The sequence below is a fragment of the Halichoerus grypus genome, chromosome 6 (genome assembly GCF_964656455.1).
Source record: "Halichoerus grypus chromosome 6, mHalGry1.hap1.1, whole genome shotgun sequence".
NCBI lineage: Eukaryota > Metazoa > Chordata > Mammalia > Carnivora > Phocidae > Halichoerus > Halichoerus grypus.
In genome coordinates this window covers 2,081,000-2,100,037 of record NC_135717.1, presented here as the reverse complement: position 1 = coordinate 2,100,037, position 19,038 = coordinate 2,081,000, and the positions used below count along the sequence as shown (strand labels likewise).

Here is a 19,038-nt window from a genome sequence, read left to right as displayed (position 1 = left end):
ACTTTTTTTTCTTTTTAGGCAGCTTTTTCTAAGTGTACTATTCAGTGACTTAGCAGATTCAACTACCGTGAGATGTCGGACGTTTCCCTCACCCAGTCAGGTCCCTCGCGCCTGTGTCCTCATAACCCCAGCCCAGAGCCCTAGGCAGCCCCCCGTCCACCCTGCCTCTGTCGATTTTCTGGATATTTCATATGAATGGAGTCATGCAGTATTTGGCCTTTAGTGTCCGGCTTCCTTCCTTCCTTCTGCATGATGTGTTTGAGGTTCCTTCCTGCTGCAGCCTGGGTCGGCGCTTTCTTCATTTTCATCACTGACTAGTATTCCATGATGTGGATAAACCACGTTTTATCTCTTCACCCATGTGTGATGGACATGTGAGCTGTTTTACATTCTCTGGCTGCTAAGAAGGATGCCATTATGAACATTCTTAGCTTTTTAAAAGAAAATCGGGGGGCGCCTGGGTGGCTCAGTCGTTAAGCGTCTGCCTTCGGCTCAGGTCATGATCCCAGGGTCCTGGGATCGAGCCCCACATCAGGCTCCCTGCTCCGTGGGAAGCCTGCTTCTCCCTCTCCCACTCCCCCAGCTTGTGTTCCCTCTCTCGCTGTGTCTCTCTCTGTCAAAAAATAAATAAAAATCTTTAAAAAAATAAAATAAAATAAATAAAAGAAAATCGGTATTAAAGGTGCCTCCAAGAGAGATGAAGTTTTGCTCTTTGGAGGTGACTTTTACAGTAAGAATTCAGGATCTCTTAAGGAGGGTGAGGTTGATCCTTTTAGTGAAAGAAAGGAGTGAGTTAGCCTTCCCAAGTAAGCTCAGCGGAGCGCGGGGGTCAGTATCGAACAGTGAGGTTTCCCCTTACCCCGTCATTAATGCTCCTGTCAGCCTCAACTGAGGCTGATCACCAGAACTGCTTTTCTGGTTGGGGGGGGGGGGGGATTTTTTTTTTTAAATCTATACTTTGTCTTCTCCATGAATGTTCTATGTTTTTTTTTTTAAGATTTTATTTATTTATTTGACAGAGAGATAGAGAGCACAAGTAGGCAGAGTGGCAGGCAGACGGAGAGGGAGAAGCAGGCTCTCCACTAAGCAGGGAGCCGGACGTGAGGCTCGATCCCGGGACTCCAGGATCATGACCTGAGCCGAAGGCAGCCACTTAACCGACTGAGCCACCCAGGCGCCCCTGAATGTTCTATGTTTAAAAGGAACATCGTTCACTAGTTTCAGCGCAGAGTGTGATAAAATAGTGTGTCTTCCCTGAGCTTTAAGAAGCTTTTTTTTTTGAAATAACCCTACAATTCACTCCTTTATTTACTGAGTTTAAAAACATTTTTCGGAAATATCAAGCAAAATTCTCCATTTGAGGTGGAAAACATGTTGCTTTGAGAAGCAATTTATTGACACCTTTCAAATGTCCCCTTTGTCCAGGAGGTTCCTGCTGCTCAGGCTGTGGGTGGCTTTCATTTCCTTTGGCTCTGTTCCTGGACAAATCCCTGATGTTGTTCTAAGGAGGTACCCCAAAAGTAGCCTGAATTGGGGTTTATGCACATTTGTGGATGTTCCATGAAGAGCACACTCCGGTAGGTGGCACTTTGCTCGTGAGGTCCAAATTCTAATTTCCCTCTGGCTGGCACTGATTATTTTTTTTTTTTTTTTTTTTTGAGAGTATGTGTGAGAGGGAGAGAGGGAGATGCAGAGAGAGAAGCAGATTCCCCGCTGAGCAGGGAGCCTGATGCAGGACTCCATTCCAAGACCCTGAGATGATCATGACCGGAGCTGAAGGCAGATGCTTAACCCACTGAGCCACCCAGGCGCCCCTAGCTGGTGCTGATCCTTGAAGGCAGAAAGTGGACTGGATGTTTAGTTCACATCCCAATTTTCCACTGCAGAGGGGGAAAAAAAAAAAAAAGGAATTGATCAGGATCTTTAGTTAGTGACTGCGGTCTAATCTCCAAATTGCTGAGCAGATCAGTTCCACAAAAGTAATTATGTAAACTTTCTTTTGCCTTGACCTGAACGTTGCTTTTACGGTGGTTTTGACAGGCACATCTTGTACTGAACTCTCTCCCTTAGTGACAAACCAGAACCTAAATAAAGATCATTTTGCTCATTTTGTTTTGTAAGGTAATCTTTTCTAGGGTAGAGGTTCACTAATGTGATTTTTTTTTTTTTTTTAGTTTAATTGAGAGCAGTTAGTGAAGGTTCCAGATGTTTAAGTACCCTGGCATGATCTGATAGTTAACACAATAACCAGTAGGTGCCTGCTTCCAGAATCTTCTTTATGATGCATTATCTAGAAAATGTAAATCTTTGCGTGGCTCTCTCCAGGTATTTTGGACCTTGGAATAATTCTTTTTTGTTTTGAGCTAGCTTTAGATCATAGGACTATGCAGAGTCAAAAAACGTTTGTGCACATGTATGGGGAGCTTCATCCCCCTCGGCAGAACTGCCCTGTTGCCGGGGTGAGGGAGTTCGGGGAGCTTTTTCTGACCAAGTGTTTACTCAGACAGCTGGCGCGGCCAAAGGAAGAAACCCTTTGTGGGCTACCTGTGCCGGAGCTTTGAGCGGCGTCCGCCAGGTGAAGCACGTAAACTGTGCCGAGCGCACGCCAGTATTCGCGCCACAGGACACTGTCTGTCTGGGTCTCCCTCAGCTCCCCCCACATGCTGTGGGGCATCGGGTTCTCCTGTGAGTCACCTTTGGCGTTTACACTTCTCTGTGTGCTTCCTTGGGCTTTTGTGGTGGGGAAGGGGTCTCATGAACCCTGCGGACTTTGTCAGCAGAGAATTTTTCAGTGATTCTGGAAGGAGAGAGGACTTCAGAGTATTTGTGCAGGGGTGGGTGCTGAGTCAGTGGTCCTGCGGTCCGAGAGCACCGGAACCCTCAGCCTTCAGCCCTGGTGGCGAGGACATCAAGCACAAGGGCTCTTTATGAGGAGCTGGACACTGGCTCAGCGGCCGGAGCGTCTGGGGCATCCCTGCCTCTGGCCTCCTGCCCCTGGCCCCCTCCCCTCCCGGCCTGCCACAGCTCTGGTTGGTTCCATGAGCAGAGCCGGCCTTTTGCTCCAGAGAGCTAGGCTGGAGCATTGCAGATGAGTCAGTTTTTGGCAGAGGGAAGGCTGCTTTGAGCACTTCTCTTTCCCTTTTGTTCAGCCCGAGGTGGGGGAGGATAAGGCTGGGTAAACATCCCGCTGAAGAGCACCCTGACCCCTTGGCTTTGGCTCTCCTCCACTGTCGAGGGGGACGCGGTTGGCTTCAAAGCTCTGCCCAGTCCAGATGGTTTATCCTCTCATTGTCTTGCCTCTCTGAGCTCTGTCTTCCTGACAGGTCATATGACGGATGAGATTACTGTCCTCGTTCCGATTTTTTAATTTAATTTTTCGGAAGCACATTCGGACTTAACTCTTAAATACAGAGCTTGGCGTGTGGTCCTTGGTGGTGAGTTACACTGCTCTCATGTTACACCCTCCTGCGCTCTTGGGCTGCTTACGACCTTGACCTTTGGGGCTGAGCAGCTGTTTCGACCTTGGGCAAGTGAACTTCTAAGCTTTGGTTTCTCCAAGTAGGAAAATGGGAATGACTAGACTGTGTTTGGATTAAATGAGATAATGCCCGTCAGGTGCCTGGCCCCGAGGAGCTGCTGCTGGTGCTATCGGGCTGAGCGAGGGGTGTGGTGACGCGGCCACGTACCCATCAGCCATCTTTCATACCTTGAGAGTCTGTGCAGCATCTCCTAGCCCGGCACCTGCTAGACCCTTGTATCTCCTCCTAGAGAGGAAACCCGTGTCAACCTCCTCAACCCCAGAGGCAGAGCTTTTGGTGTTTAGAGTCAGTATTTTTGGCATGTCTTATTTCACAAATTTCTCTGCTGTCGAACTTTTTGTTGGGGACTGACGGGAGAGGTGGTCGTTGTGGAGGAATGAGGACAAGGCTGTGGCGTTCGTGATGTTTGTGCAGGGTCGTTTGCAGGCTCTGGTCCCAGCTGGACCGCTAGGCAGCTGGACGGGCCGCGTTCTTAGGTTCTGGCGCTGGTTGGTACCACCAGCCGGACAACGTGGCTGGAGCCAAATCCAGTCGTGATCCAAAGAGCTGTTTGGCACTAAGCACGACCGCAAGTACGAAGGCAACATTTTCAGTTGCTGTTGGTTCACTTTTTTATTACAGCAGTGCCGATCATCTTTGTTTCCCAGTAGCCCATTTTGGCAACTATTCATGAGATTGTTTTGTTTTGTTAGCAAATTCAAGTATATGTGAAAAGAAGGACCAAGAGTTGCCAGATTGTACATCAAGTGGAAATGTATTTGAGTTTAGCAGGGAGAGGCTGGTTTTGGAAGCACGTACAGTGTGAAGTGGGGGCTGTTTCTGTCTTAGAGATTACATAGATTAGCTAACAGTGGTTCTGGAGGGTAATGAAGTCAAGTCAGTTCCAGTGGCTGCAGAAGATTCCTTTCAGTTTCCTCTTTCAGAAAGCATGGAGCCCAGGGCGCCTGGGTGGCTCAGATGGTTAAGTGTCTGCCTTCGGCTCGGGTCATGATCTCAGGGTCCTGGGATCGAGCCCCGCATCGGGCTGCCTGCTCCTTGGGAGCCTGCTTCTCCCTCTGCCTCTCTCTCTCTCTCTCTGTCTCTCATGAATAAATAAATAAAAATCTAAAAAAAAAAAAAAAAGCATGGAGCCCAGGTCACATCTGGTTAATAATGTTTACTGGGGGCCTGGCCAGCTCAGTGCGTGGAGCCAGCAGCGCTTGGTCTGGGGGTTGTGAGTTCAAGCCCTGTGTTGGGTGTAGAGATTGCTTAAAAATAAAATCTTAAAAAAAAAATGTTTCCTGGGTTTTCTTTACTCTTCTTTTCCCTCTGTAGTTTCTTAAATTCTGTCTCCACATCAGCCATCCTTGGAATGGTGTGTGTCTTGCGGCTCCCATTGGAGCCCCTGCCCCGGCCTGGAGAAAGGTCCGGGTCGGGGTTCTGGTTCTGAGTGGAGGTGACGGGGCGCAGCAGGCTGGGACATGAACCTCCCATGAACTCCTGTGCGGACTGGGTTTTCTTCCATGAGCCTGAGTCATAAAGGACTCCGCGGCCGAGGTCCAGGTGACAGAGGAAATGGGTCGGGGTTTGTGAGGTGCGCGTTGTATGGTGGCTCCGTTTAGATTTTCTTGTTTCGGGCCCAAAACAAGCTGGCCCCAATGAGTCACTGACTGTGAGGATTGACCAGGCCACCCTTGTCCCGACTGAGGAGGACAAAATGCACTGGGGTGAGGGAGAGTCCAGGCAGAAGAGTGCCACCCCCACCGCCCAAAACGGTTGTGTGTGGGGGTCCCCTGTCCTCCCGGGGACCGGGCTGCTCTTCTTCGTCAGGCCCCTCAATGCTTCCAGCGAAGCCAGCGTCTGGGGCCTCCGGAAAGCAGTGCTGCTGGGGCGGCCCCACCAGCAGAGGATGTCCCTGGAGGGAAGACTGGAAGTGGTGGGAGCTAAACTTAGCTCCCTGGATGAGCTGCCTGCAGAAGGAGGGGAGAGGGACGTGGGGGCAGGGTGGGAGGCTTAAAGGGACAGCCACAGGCTTTCCGAGGGGTTCTCGTGGGACTTGCGGGCTGTGCGATGGGTGCCCGGGGGACCTGCACGGGCTCTGGGAGGAGGCGTCCTGAGAGCTCAGCTGGCTCTGCATCCTGGGGGGGCCTGCGTCCCGGGGGCCCTGCGTCCTGGGGTTTGGGATAAAGAACGCCCCATGCCCCAAGGGGAGGAGAACCTCGGTGTCGTCCGGATGGCTGGAAGGGCACTGCAGGCTCTGGTGTGCTTGCCCTCGTGTCTGGGAAGGGGCAGCAGGATTGGCGACTTGGATTGGCCCGTGACCAGTGATGGGCCCACCCGGCATTCCAGGGCTGGTCAAACCTTTGGGAGAAGAAGGGGCATGGACTCACAAAGGCAGCACTGCTTAGAAGCAGGCCTGAGTAATTGGTTTGCTAAAAGTGATCTCTCCCGTACTTGGAAGTCCTGAATAATTCCCCATGACTACCTTTTTAGTCCTCTGTCAACGTTTCCATTTCTTCCCCGAGGCAGAGGACGGAGCGGGCAGCCAGTCAGGAGCACACTCTGCCTCGCCCAGTGCCTCTTACTTCCTCAACCTTGAAGTGCCAGGTGCTTGTCTAGTCTGTTTAGTACTTTTTAAATGGAGTATTTATGTTGCTTTTGTGTGTTCATAGTCCCATGACAGCCTGGTGGCAGGAGAAGGGGCGGGTGGGAAGCAAGCAGCCTCCACCGGGAGGTCTGGAAGAAGTGCTGCAGGACGGCCCCACCGAGACGCTCGCACTCTCCTGAGCGCCGGCTTGAAGGGAGACACCGGCCCAGGGGTGGTTCCGGGATGCCCTTCACTACGTTTCTCTCTCTCTCTCTCCCCCTCCCCCCTCCTTTTTTTAAAATTGTAAAATATGTAAGTATTTCTCCTATCCTGTATGAATACAGAAGAGGGTCTGAAAACATATACACAGTTTAAATATAATAAGCCAAATGTCTGTACCTGCCGCTCAGATGAAGAACATTGGTGGTAATTTACTGTCCACCGTGCGCTCTCTTGCCGTTGAATACACCGCTGCACTGGCCATAACTGCTGCTCACATTTGGGCTCATCATTCCTTTTATCTATATATTTACCACCGAAGTATCCCTAAGCAGTACTAAGGAACCTTATAACTTGCCCGGTTTTAACCCCCCTCTGTGCCTCAGCTTTATCATCTGTAAAATGGGGATAACAGTAATGCCTTCCACAAGCATTGTTTTGAGGATTGAGTTAGTATGTGTCCGGCACTTAGATCAGCACCGGGCACATAGTCAGCACTTTATGTGTATTAAGCTACTGTAATTATTGTTAGGTTTAGTTTTGCCAGTTTTTAAGCATCATGTAAATCAAGAATAGTGTAACTATTTTACTGTGACTTGGGTTTTTTCATTCACCATAATATTTTGAGATTCATCATGGTGATGCTCATGGTAATAGTTCCCTCTTGTTCATTCTCCTGTGCTGTTCTAGAAGATGCTGCCAGTTAGTATCCATTGAACTTGGGGCGCACTTTGGGTTTTTCCAGCTTTGGCTTTGATGATCCTGCCGCTGGGAGCATTCTGGTGCACGTACGGAGGTCTCTAGGGCAGTGGTTCTCAGTGTGGTCTGGTGGTCCTGAGACCTTGTCAGGGGCTCCTCAAGACCAATACAACTTTCAGAATAATACTGAGATATCCTGTGTCTTTTTCACTCTCATTCACTCAGGAGTGGCCAGTGGACTTTTCCAGAAACCACATGGCATGTGACAGTGTCCTCACTTTGATGGCTAACTAGACTTACGCTTGTCTGTTCCTGTATTTTTAAATTCTGTCAGGTTCTAATTTCTGATACGGTAAATAGTGATAGATTGGGAGATACTGCGTTTGGGGGAGGGGTTTCCTTTGTTTGACTTGAATAAGTCAGTAAAAGTACAGGGGCTTTCCATAAAGAACCTGAAGAAACGAGATTCTGACTCATCCCCTTTGTTTTGAGTTAACAAATGACTAATGCCTAAGCAAGAGATTTTTCAGACACTCACTAGGTTTTAGAGCTTCTATCTTTGGAATCAGGCGGCTCCATTATAAGGAGGAGGATAAATCATTCCTTATTGCCATTCCAGTGTGGGGGCAAGTTTCTCTAGATCGATCCTAGACACCAAACACAAGTCAGCAATCCACCGAGTTATCTGAGGAAATAATGTCTAAGCTAGCACTAGAAGAAGGCTGCTTTGAAAAAAAGCCGTATCTTCGTTCACCCACGAGCATTCAGTACCAAAGTGCCAAGACACTGTTGGTAAGCTAAGGTCATACAAGTGAAGGTGACCCTTTCTTTCCTAGTCCTGTTGCCAGGTACCTAATTGTTACGATGTAGCCCCGTAAAACCACCACACCGGTGCGCGGGCTCCCAGTGCATGCGGGTCAGGAGTCCTGGTGCCTGGAGTTCACTGGGTCCGCTCTCGCAGTCTCTAGGCTGAGATCAAGGGGTCCGGGGGCTGTGGTCTCACCGACGGCCTTTTCCAGCTCCCCTGTCATTGGCAGAACTCATTTCCTTGCAGCTGTGTGACAGAGAGCGCCGTTCCGTGTCGTCGGCCGGTAGCTGCTCTGCTCTCCCAGGCGCAGCCCTGGGTTCCGTGCCACGGGGCCCCTCCGCTCACAACCTGGTGCCTCTTGGGAAAGGCTCGCCTGATTAGATCAGGCCCACCCAGGATCATCTCCCTGGCTCAGCTCCAAGTAGCCCAGTCCAGGAGTGCTGCCACCTGCTCTCCACGGGCTCTGCCCCTGCTCGAGGGAAAGAGCTTGTACATGGGCACAAGTGGTTGAGGCGCATCTGAACATTCTGCCAGCACAGGCATCTTTTCCTGACCCAGCAGTGCAGAGATTTTCACCTATGTGGTGGTTGTTTGTTTGTTTTTTAAGTCTGTAGTTTTAATTGTTTTTACATTTAGGTCTGTGAACACATTTTAAGTTAATTTTCGTGTATGATATAGATAAGGATCTGTGTTCCTTTTTCTGCCCCATACAGATGGTCTTTCTAGCACCATTTTTTGAAACAATGTTCCTTTCCCCCACTCGAGTTGCCTTGACAACTGTCAAAACCCACTTGGCATCTGCGGGACGTCCTGTTCCCGGACTCTCATTTCTGCTCAGTTGTCTGTATGCCTTTCCTTTCACCAATCCCACTCTTACTCCCACTTCAGAGAAAAGTCTTGAAATCAGGCATTGTAAAGACGTTTTCCCTTTCATAAAATTAAGTTACTCTAGGTCACTTTTTAGAAATATGTTTTTAAAATGAGCTTGTCATTTTCTGCCAAAAAAAAAAAAAAAACCTGCTAGGATTTTAATTGGCATTGTACCGAGTCTCTAGATCAATTTGAGGAGAACTGGCATCTTAACAATATTGAGGCTTCTGAAATTCATGAACATGGCACATCTCTCCAGTTACTTAGGTCTTGAATTTTTTGCGCCAATGTTCTACAGTTTCCAAAAGAAGAGGTTTTTAACCTTTTTTTAAAAATCCATTTTAGCTACTGCAATAAGGCAGCAAATATAAGAAAGGAAACCTGGGGCACACATATCCAAAAAGTTCCTGTTGGCAGATGATATAGAAAATGCCAAGGAACCACCCAAAAAGTCACAGAACTAGTTAAGTCAATTCAGCAAGGCTACGGGATACATGTAAAAAGTGAACGTTATTTCTGTATGCTAGCAACGAGCACATGGAAACGTAAATTTAAAACGCCAATACCATTAACAAGTGTTCAAAAAAAGGGGAAATACTCTGATGGAAATTTAGCAAAAACGTACAGGACTTGTAGGATTAAAAATGACAGGATACTCATTAAAGAAACAGAAGATCTGAACAGATGGAGAAGACGGATCATGCTCCTGGATTAGGAGACTCACCAGAGGGACAGTGTCCATTCTCCCCACATTCATATACAGATTTCTGTTCCTACTAAAATCTCAGCCAGACCGTCTGTAAATATAAATATGATTATTCCAAAATTTGTATGGAGAGGCACAAGCCTAGTGGTATGTGGTAATCCCCACGGTGGTATTGGCGGAGAAAGGGGCACATGGGTCAGCAGAACAGACCCAAAGCTAGCGCCACGCCAAGTACGCCCACCGATTTTGGCACAGGTGCAGAAGCAGTCCGACAAAGGCAGGCTGGCCTCACGTGTGGCGCTGGAGCAGATGGGTATCCATAGACCAAAGAAGAAAGGAAAAGAGCCATGACTAAATCTCATGATCTTAGGCGCGACATAGACTGGAGCATACACTTAAACATAAAATAGAAAGTTTTGAGAACATAGTAGCAACTCTGGGACCTGAGGCTGGGTGAAGTATTCTTAGATATGACCCCGAATGCAAAACCCATAAGAGAAAAAAAATCATTTTTGAAAAAAAGTCAATTTTGATTTTCTCAAAATGACAACTTTTGCTCTGCAAAAAGACCCCCTTAAAAGGCTACAGACAGAAAATATTTGCCAACCACACATCCAACCAAGGACCCTTCTCTAGAATACATAAAGAATTCTTGAAACTCAGCAATAATGAAACAATCGAACTAGAAAGTGGGCAAAAGATATCAAGAGATCTCCCCCAAGAGGATGTGCACATGGCAAATAAGCACGTGGAAAGATGCTCAGCATCACCAGCCACTGGGTCATTGCAGACTAGGGGAAATGCAAAACCATGCTGAGATACATAATAGAAGTCAGAAAAGCAACATAGCCATAGCAAGCAAAGGTGGTGAGGATGCGGAGAAACCAGGTCTCTCCCACGTTGCTGGCGGGAATGTAAAATGGCACAGCCGTCCCGGCTGACAGCCTGGGAGTTTCTTCTAAACCCTAAATATGTACTTAACTATGTGACCCGGCCATCTCCTAAGCACTTATCCCAGAGAAATGGAAACTGTGTCCACACAGCACCCGTACGTGACTGTTGACGGCAGCTTTACTTGTAATAGCCACAGCCACAGGGTCTCCAAATGGGTGAGTGGTGGAAGAAGCCACAGTGCATCCCCGTCACTGGAGACTACTCAGCAGTAAAAAGGAACAAACTGTTGATACACACAACTGGTTGGATCTCAAGGCATTTCTGCTGACTGAAAAAGCCAGTTTCAAAAGGTCACTTGCCGTATGATTCCATTTAAGGTACATTCTAGAAAAGGTGAAACTACACAGACAGCAGTCGGATCAGTGACTGACCAAAGAGTGGCAGTGAGGTTAGCGGCTGCCAGGGGTTAGGGATGGCAGGAAGGAGGGTGGGTGACTGTAGGGGTGTCTGGGGGGAGATCTCTGTGCTCACAGATCACGTCTCTCTCTCAGTTGTGGAAGGGACGGTAGTTAAACAAATTTACAGATGTGATGAAGTGCGTAGAACTGAACACACACATTGTACCCACGTCAGTCCCCTGGTTTTGATATGGTACTGTGCTAACATGAGATGTAATCATCGAGGGCAGTGGGGTGATGTACACAGATCTCTACTATCTTTACAACTTTCTATGCATCTATAATTATGTCAAACTACAAAATCTGTAGCAAAACAAAACAAAAAAAACTATTCCTAAATATATTGTGTTCCTTAGTGCTAAGTGGAATTGCTTTTTTTCAAATTTTATATTCCAGTTGCTTACTTAACAGATTACCTGTTCATTACAAAGGATATTAAAGAATACAAATGAACAGCTGGACAAAGAGATACACAGGGCAGTGCCATTCCAGAAGGGTCCTGAACACAGGAGCTTTTGTCCTTGTGGAGTTTGGGGTGCACCACCCCCCAAAAATGGAGACATTTTTGTTGAGCAACCTAGAAGCTCTCCAAATCCTATAGTTTAGGGATTTTTTTTTTTTAAGATTTTATTTATTTATTTATATGACAGAGAGAGACACAGCGAGAGCAGGAACACAAGCAGGGGAGTGGGAGAGGGAGAAGCAGGCTTCCCGCGGAGCAGGGAGCCCGATGTGGGGCTCGATCCCAGGACTCTGGGATCATGACCTGAGCCGAAGGCAGATGCTTAACGACTGAGCCACCCAGGCGCCCCTAGTTTAGGGATTTTTATGGAGGCTTCATTACATAGGCATGATTGATTAATCACTGGCCATTGGTGATTGATTCAACTTCCAGCCTCTCACCCCTCCCCAGTGGTCAGGGGTGGGGCTGAAAGTTCCAACCTTCTAATCAGGGTTGGTTCCTCTGGGCACCAGCCCCTATCCTTGAGAGCTTTCCAAAAGTCGCCTCATTAACGTAAACACAGGTGAGGTTGAAAGGGGTTTGTTATGAATTATAAAAGATACCTTTATCTCTTTATCATTTAGGAAAATCCCAAGGCTTTTAGGAGCTCTGCCTGCCAGGGGATGAAGACCAAATACACATTTCTTACCATAAATCGCAGTACCACAACTTGCTGAGGTTTTGTGAAGAATACTGTGTCTGTACAAGAAGGCTTTGGTCTTTAGTTTTGCTTTTTGGTAAAGCTTGTCAGTTCTAGTATCGGGGTTGTGCTGCCCTCATAAAGGACATTAGCAAGTATTCTTCCTCTTTGGTTTTCTTTAAGTTTGCATAAGATGAGTGTTACCTCTTTTTGAGTGTTTGATAGAATTCACCAATGAAACCATGGGCCTCGGGTTTTCTTTTGGGGAACATTTTTTATAACAAATTCATGTTTTGTTTTAACATTCATGTTTTTTAAAAGTAAACATAGGTCTGTTCAGGTTTCACTGTTGGTAAATTGAAATCTTTAAAGAGTTTTGTCCATTTCATCGAAGAAACCCAGTTTGTTGGCATGAAGTTATCATACTGTTCTCTTCATCTCTCTGTGACGTCTGTAGGGTCTGTAGAGTAGCTCCTCTTTCGTTGCCGGTGCCAGTGATGCCCTCGTCCTTACTGGCTAGGACAGTACACATTTTGTTGGCCTTTTTGAAGAGCCAACTTTTGGCCCCGTTAATTTTTTTCATTGTGCATCCATTTCCTATTTCAGTGATATGTGGTCTTTTTTATTTCCTTCCTTCTACTCCCCTTGGGTTTTCTTTGCTCTTCCTTTTTAGGCTTTTTGAGAAAGAAACTTAAATGATTTTGGATCGTTTTTCTTTTCTAATATAAATATTTTTTATTTTAATTGCAGTATAGTTAACATACAGTTTTATATTAATTTCAGGTGTACAGTGTAGTGATTCAGCACTTCATACATCACTAAATTTAGAGGTACAGATTTCTCCCCTAAATAATACATTAACTACATCTGAAAGTATTTTTTTTAAGATTTTATTTGTTTATTTGAGAGAACACAGGGGTATGGACAAAGGGAGAGAGAGAATCCTCAAGTAGACTCCCCGCTGAGCACAGAGCCCGATGCAGGGCCCTATCACAGGACCCTGAGATCATGATCTGAGCCGAAGTCAGACACTTAACCTACTGAGCCACCCAGGGCCCCCCCCCAAATATTTTCTAATGTACTTTGTGATTTCTTCTTGGTTTCTAGTACTATTTCCATGTGCTTCATGGAGTTTCCCTCTCCCTGCTTGCATTTCCCATCTGTTCTTGCATGTTGTGCACTTTTTCCACTAGAATCCTTAGCATATAAATCATAATTATTTTAAATTCCTAGTCTGTTAATTCCAAAACCTCTGCCATATCAGAGTCTGGCTCCAATGCTTGCTTCATCTCTTCAGGCTGTGATTTTTGCCTTTTAGCGGGCACTGTCATTTTCTGGTGAAAGTCAGGCATAATGTATCAGTTGCTGGCTCCAGCCGCGTCTTCCATCCCCGGTAAGCTGTAAGTCTCTGTATTCACCTGCCTCTCCAAGGTGGGGGGCAGTGGTTTGCCCTGTAACATCAAATCGGGGACGGATCTAAGAAAGGTTGTTGGTTTCCATTCAGCTTCTTCAGCTTTTGTCTTGTTGTGAGGACTGGAGTGACAACTTGGAGGTTCTTTACGTGTGGGATCAAAAAGGTGGGATTCTGCAGTGGAAACCTTTAGGAACTTGCTCAGCCCTCTCCCTTCCCACCCCTACTCCCAGCCTCCCTCACCCTCTGATGTCGGTGCTTTCTTATCTGGAGGAAGAGAAAGTCTAAAATCATGGTCTGGAATTTCTTTCTAGCTCATTTTCTGTGGCGGTCCCTATGATAGAAATGGAGAATCTAACTCTGTGGCTGTCAAGGCTGAGTCTGTAATTCTTACTACTAACCTTGCGGAGCTGTCTCAGGGAGGAGCCCAGCAGCTCTTCACACACCCGCACAGTTCCTCATGTACAGACAGCACCGCCTGGAACCAGACAGGATCCCAGTGAGACGCCACTTCACATACACCAGTGTGGTCGCAGGCTAGCGAGGGCCGGTGGGGATGGGAAGCCTTCTTGCCTTTGCTGGTGTAGATGCAAACAGGGGTGGTCGCTGTGGAACACGGTGGTGGTTCCTCAAAAAATTAAACCTAGAATTGCCGTATGACCCAGAAATTCCACTACTAGGTGGAATATATGCCCAAAAGGATTGAAAACAGGTGTTCAAATGAAAACTTCTGCGTGAATGTTCCTAGCAGTAGCCAAGGGCTGGAGGCCGTCCAGATGCCCGTCCACTGAGCAGTGGGTGAACACTGGATGGTGCGCCCATGCAGGGGTGTTCAGCTAGAGAACGGAGGGCACCCACAGCTGCTATGACATGGGTGAACCGTGAGCGCGCGATGCCAAGCAGAACGGGGGAGTACCTGCTGCCTTCGGGGGTGACAACAGCGTCTTCAAACGAGGTAGAGCTGACGGTTGCACATCACCCCAAAGATGCTACATGCCACTGTGTTATAGACACTTGCTTTTCAGGATTTTGTTTTTTTATGTTTTATTGATTTCAGTAATCTCTACACCCAGTGTGGGGCTCGAACCCACAACCCCGAGATCAAGAGTCGCACGCTCCACTGACTGAGCCAGCCAGGCGCCCTATACACACACGCCTTTAAATGGTTAATTTTATGTTATGTGAATTTGACCTCAGTTGAAGAAAAAGAGAAATCCCGGATGAGAGGGCCCTGGCACTTTAAAGCGCTCACGGTGGACCTTTTCCTGGGGTCTTAATCACAGATGGGAAGGAGCAGCTGTCCCCGGGAACTGGGGTGGGGGACTTCACAAGCACGGGGACATCCCATAAGACAAGGACCGCCAGCGTGAGCCAGCCTCGGGCCAGCTTCTTCCACACCTGCACGTTCGGGGGCAGAAGTGCTAGGCCACCAGTGTCCTGGGCTCTGCCCCCACTTGACACGCTGTTAGGTTCACTTGCTGTAGTTTGGTTTCCATTTTGAGGGGTTGATATTTTAAATAAATTTTGTTTTTAATTATGCAAGATATCTGCATGGTTCCAAAGGCAAAATGCATTCTGAGACATCTAGCTTCTGCCCTTGTGTCTCCTCCCCTGTCCTCCTCTTCCCTGTACCTCATCATTTTTATCTGTTGCTGGTTTATCTTTCTGTGTCTCCTTTCTTAAAAATACGCAGATAGCAACTGCTTTAATTTCCCCACCAATTCTTACACATAAGGAGACTTTGTTGTGCCCCTTGCTTCTTTCACACAGCCGTGTGTCAACCATCCGCTCCCCACGGCTGCATCCGACACCCTGCGTGAAGATAACGTGCTTTGTCCAGCCAGCCTTCCTTCTGTCTGTGGACACGTGGGTTCTTCCCAGGCTTTTGATATTCTAGAGGTGCTACAGCGAATCTTGTACCTAATATTTTAGGATTGCAAATTAGCAACAATTTATAGGCACCCAGATTAAAATTTGAGAATCTCTATTTCTGTGATGTATATTAATATGATGCTGTATCTTTTTCCAGAATACTTTCACAGCTCTGATATCATTTACTCTCACAAGACCCCAGTAAAATGTCATAGGTTTTGGCAAAGCCTGAATTCAAGTGAAAGGTTTCCTGTGGGGAGTTAGATAATTTTTTTTTAAGTATTTGTAGTTCTCTATTCAAACATTGTTTGGTTCGCATCTCTATAAAGCCAAAGTTATGTCTTAAATATGATATTTGTAAGTAATAAAAATGAAAATCTGACCTTTGGAATACTTTGTTGTTGTTTCTAATATACAGCAGTTTTAAAATTTGTCTTCGTAATATGTTTAAACGAGTGAAGTAAACTTCCGAGTCCTCTAGCTCACCATTGACAAGCCCCGTGTCTCCGTCCCATGTGACTGACCCCATTTTAGAATACCAAAATCAACCTCACTGGGTCCAGGAACTATAGGAACAGCTCATGTGTGCAGAGATAGGATTCCAAACTGAAAAGGCACCGGCCCCAAGTGCAGATTCCTCTTTCTCTTTGTAACCGCCGTCCCTGCGCACCCCTCAGCCCGCGGCACTGGCAGGAAGTACTAGGAACTGAACCGAGGGTGTGGGAGAATGGGTCTCATCGCCGGCAGGAAAACGGGTGTGACCAGTCAACCTGGAGTATTGATCCTTTTTTTTTTTAAGATTTTATTTTTATTTATTCGACAGAGATACAAAGAAGGAACACAAGCAGGGGGAGTGGGAGAGGGAGAAGCAGGCTTCCCGCTGAGCAGGGAGCCCGATGCGGGGCTCGATCCCAGGACCCTGGGGTCATGACCTGAGCCAAAGGCAGACGCTCAACGACTGAGCCACCCAGGTGCCCCTGGAATACTGATCTTGACGGCCTGGTCTTATGCGGTGTTGAAAGAGCCGAGTCTGTTCACTCACGGTCTTGAATTAGCTGGATGAAGTGTACAAGGTCAGCCGATGTCCACTGACGGGGCTGGTTCATAATGCAGGGACCGCCAGCACACGGACCGACGGGTGTGCAGGGGTGTGTCTGGTGATGGGGACAGAAGCTTCAAAGCAGCAGCGAGCCCGCTATGTGATTAGTCTGCAGCAGGTGTGGGTGATGGGTGCTCCCAGGGAAGATGTCATGAAGAATAGAGTCCATTTGCCAAAAAGCTCATTCTCTTTATGGGTGTGATATGTCCAGGCCCTGCCCACTGTCTTCCAGCCACATTTGCCCATCTGTGGCACAATTGCAAGCACCCCAAAAAGACCCGCTGCTGCTTGAAACTGATCAGCCCCCCTTCTCCACCACCAGCACCCCCCAGACTCGTCCCACTGCTGGTAATAAAAATGCACATTTTGCTGGGAATTGGGTCAGGAAAGCAGTCTGATGTCAAGCCTGTGCCTAGTAGCCTCTGAGCACATCCTAACAAACTTTTGTCTACTCCATGGATCCATGGTGTTATTAAAGAAGTGACTTAGATTTTCCGACCAAGGAGGGTTATAAAAAGCCCATTTCTCGTGTACTCTTTCTCGTTAGACCATGAGACTGCAGTGGCCATCAAGAGGACCCGGGGACTTTTTGGCCACACGTGATCCTCTTTTTGTAAAGGTGCCATCTTTGTCCGTTTGGTCTGCTGATAAACATACCTAACCTGTGATTTTGAGAAATATTCTGGAAGCTGGAAAGCCCAAGGTCAAGGTGCCCGCAGACTCGGGGTGTGGTGAGAGCCCCCTCCTGGTTCATGGATGGTGTCTTCTTGCTGTGTCCTCACGAGACAGGAAGCAGGGGCCAGAGCGCTGGGGTCTCTTTTATTAGGGCGCTGACCCTGTTCATGGGGGCTCCACCCTGCAAAGCCGCGATGCCATGGCCCTGGGGGCTAGGTTTCAGCACATGATGGGGGCGGGTGGCACAGTGTGCAGCGGGTGCTACGGGGTTCATGCTGTGGTGGCCCCTTAGTTCCTGCCACTTGCCACTTCTCCCAAGACATGACTCCTTCCCCCAGTGTTGGAAATCTGTCAGAATTTAAACCTGGACGTTTTAAGGAACTGGTGCTCTGGGAATCGTGAAGCCCGTGCAAATGATCGTTCTGTAGGCTGCATGTCGAATCTGATGGCGTACCCCTCAGTCCCTGACGGTAAACCACAGCATCCAAACCATGGTTCCCACTCAGCCTGGCGGGGCCACGGAGTGTGGAGCTCAATGACTCCTTGCTGGTCCGAACGAGCTGATTCTCTTCCCTCCTTGCCTTGATGGGGGAGCTCTGTGTCCGGACAGCCCCAGGGCAGCTGCCGCAGGGACCCACAAGTTAGTGCCGAGAAGAGGCAGGCCTGGCATGAAACTGGGTTCCCCCTCCTCGTGCACCCCCCCCAAGCATGCAGGTGGTGGCAGCCCCGGATAAATCTTGTACCTCTGAAGGAGTGAAAGGATGCTAACATTTGGAGCGCAGGTGGGGTGACCCTGGCTTCAAGCTCACTAGGGATCTTTCCATTCAAACTGGGACATACAGCTTTCTCGCTTTTTTAGTACTTTATACTTAGCTCATCCTTCATTGTGTCCTCTGGGGCACTTTTCCTTTCACACCTTCACCGTTGGGGTGAGCACGCATGTGTCAGTGTTTCCCCAGGACAGTTGTCAGGCCGTGGTGACGGGACGTTGGCCAGGGCATCGGCGTGGCCGTGACTTTATGCCCAACCACACCAAACCCCGGTTTCTTTTCGCCCGGTGCCACCGCATGCCTCAGAGTGACCCAGGGTGGCCTGGGCTGTGAGGGGCCGCCACCAGCTGGCCTCCCGGTGTGCAGACCCCGCTGGCATCCACCGGCCCTCCTTGCACCTCCAGAGTCCCTGAGTGGGGGGCAGGGGGGCTGAGAGAGACGTGGTTGTGGGGGAAGTCACGGATCGGGTGGGTTTCTCTGTGGCCCCTTCTTGGACCAGCTGCCTCACCCTGTGGAGATGGCTGTCCCCACACCCAAGCTGGTGTCAGAAGGGGACAGACACCGAAGGGCGCGGCTGGCAGATGGCAGAGGCGGGGTGCCAGGGAGTGGGGTGTCCGTCCTGGAGCCCCAGGTGCCATCCCTCCTGCCTGTGTGTCCCTAGAGCAGAGAGCAGACTGCGCCCACCGCACCCTGACGTTCAGGAGAACTGCGTGTGCGAATCCTCTGTGCTAGAGTGTGTGTGATGCGTGTTTCTGTCCCCCTTAAAACTGCTGTCTTGTCAATCCTCCAAAAGGCTGGAGGGACGTAAAACGGGACAGCTGACTCCCACTGAAGCAAATTGAGTCCTTACTGTCTTCCTTGGGGCCTGTTGGAGGCTGACTGGGGCAGAACTCCAGGGGTCAGGGCGCTGCTCCTGTCATTTTCATCTGTTTCCTTTACTGTTTTATATAAAGTCATAGGCTCGAGCCATAATCCCGCACCTTTCCGATGGTGTGTCCTCCGTGATGGTTTGGGCGTCAGCCTGCCGCCTGCACGCTTCTGTGTGAACGCAGGCAGACGTGGGCTTCCCTGGCGGGACTGTCCCCGGGTCCACGTGAGGGAGCCCGAGCCGAGCGCCGTCCGGTGGTGCCTGTGGGAAGCCGCGTCCTCCGTGTGCGCGGGGCGCCGTGACTCGTCTGCCTTCTGCTGCTTGAGGGAAAATCGCAGCTATGCGCTCACCCCGTCCTCTGTCCCGCTGCCTTCAGTGTTTGAACACCCTCTAAACGCTTCTCCTGAAACGGGGCCCAAGGTGACCATAAGGTGCACGTTCG

At 48.7% G+C, this 19,038-nt stretch overlaps 1 protein-coding gene across 1 annotated transcript in view; it reads left to right on the top strand.

Annotated features, from left to right (window-relative positions):
• The window catches only part of GNA12 (G protein subunit alpha 12), a 113,612-nt gene that overhangs the window by 89,962 nt on the left and 4,612 nt on the right, over positions 1 to 19,038 (top strand). The gene's annotated exons all lie outside the window — the stretch shown is intronic.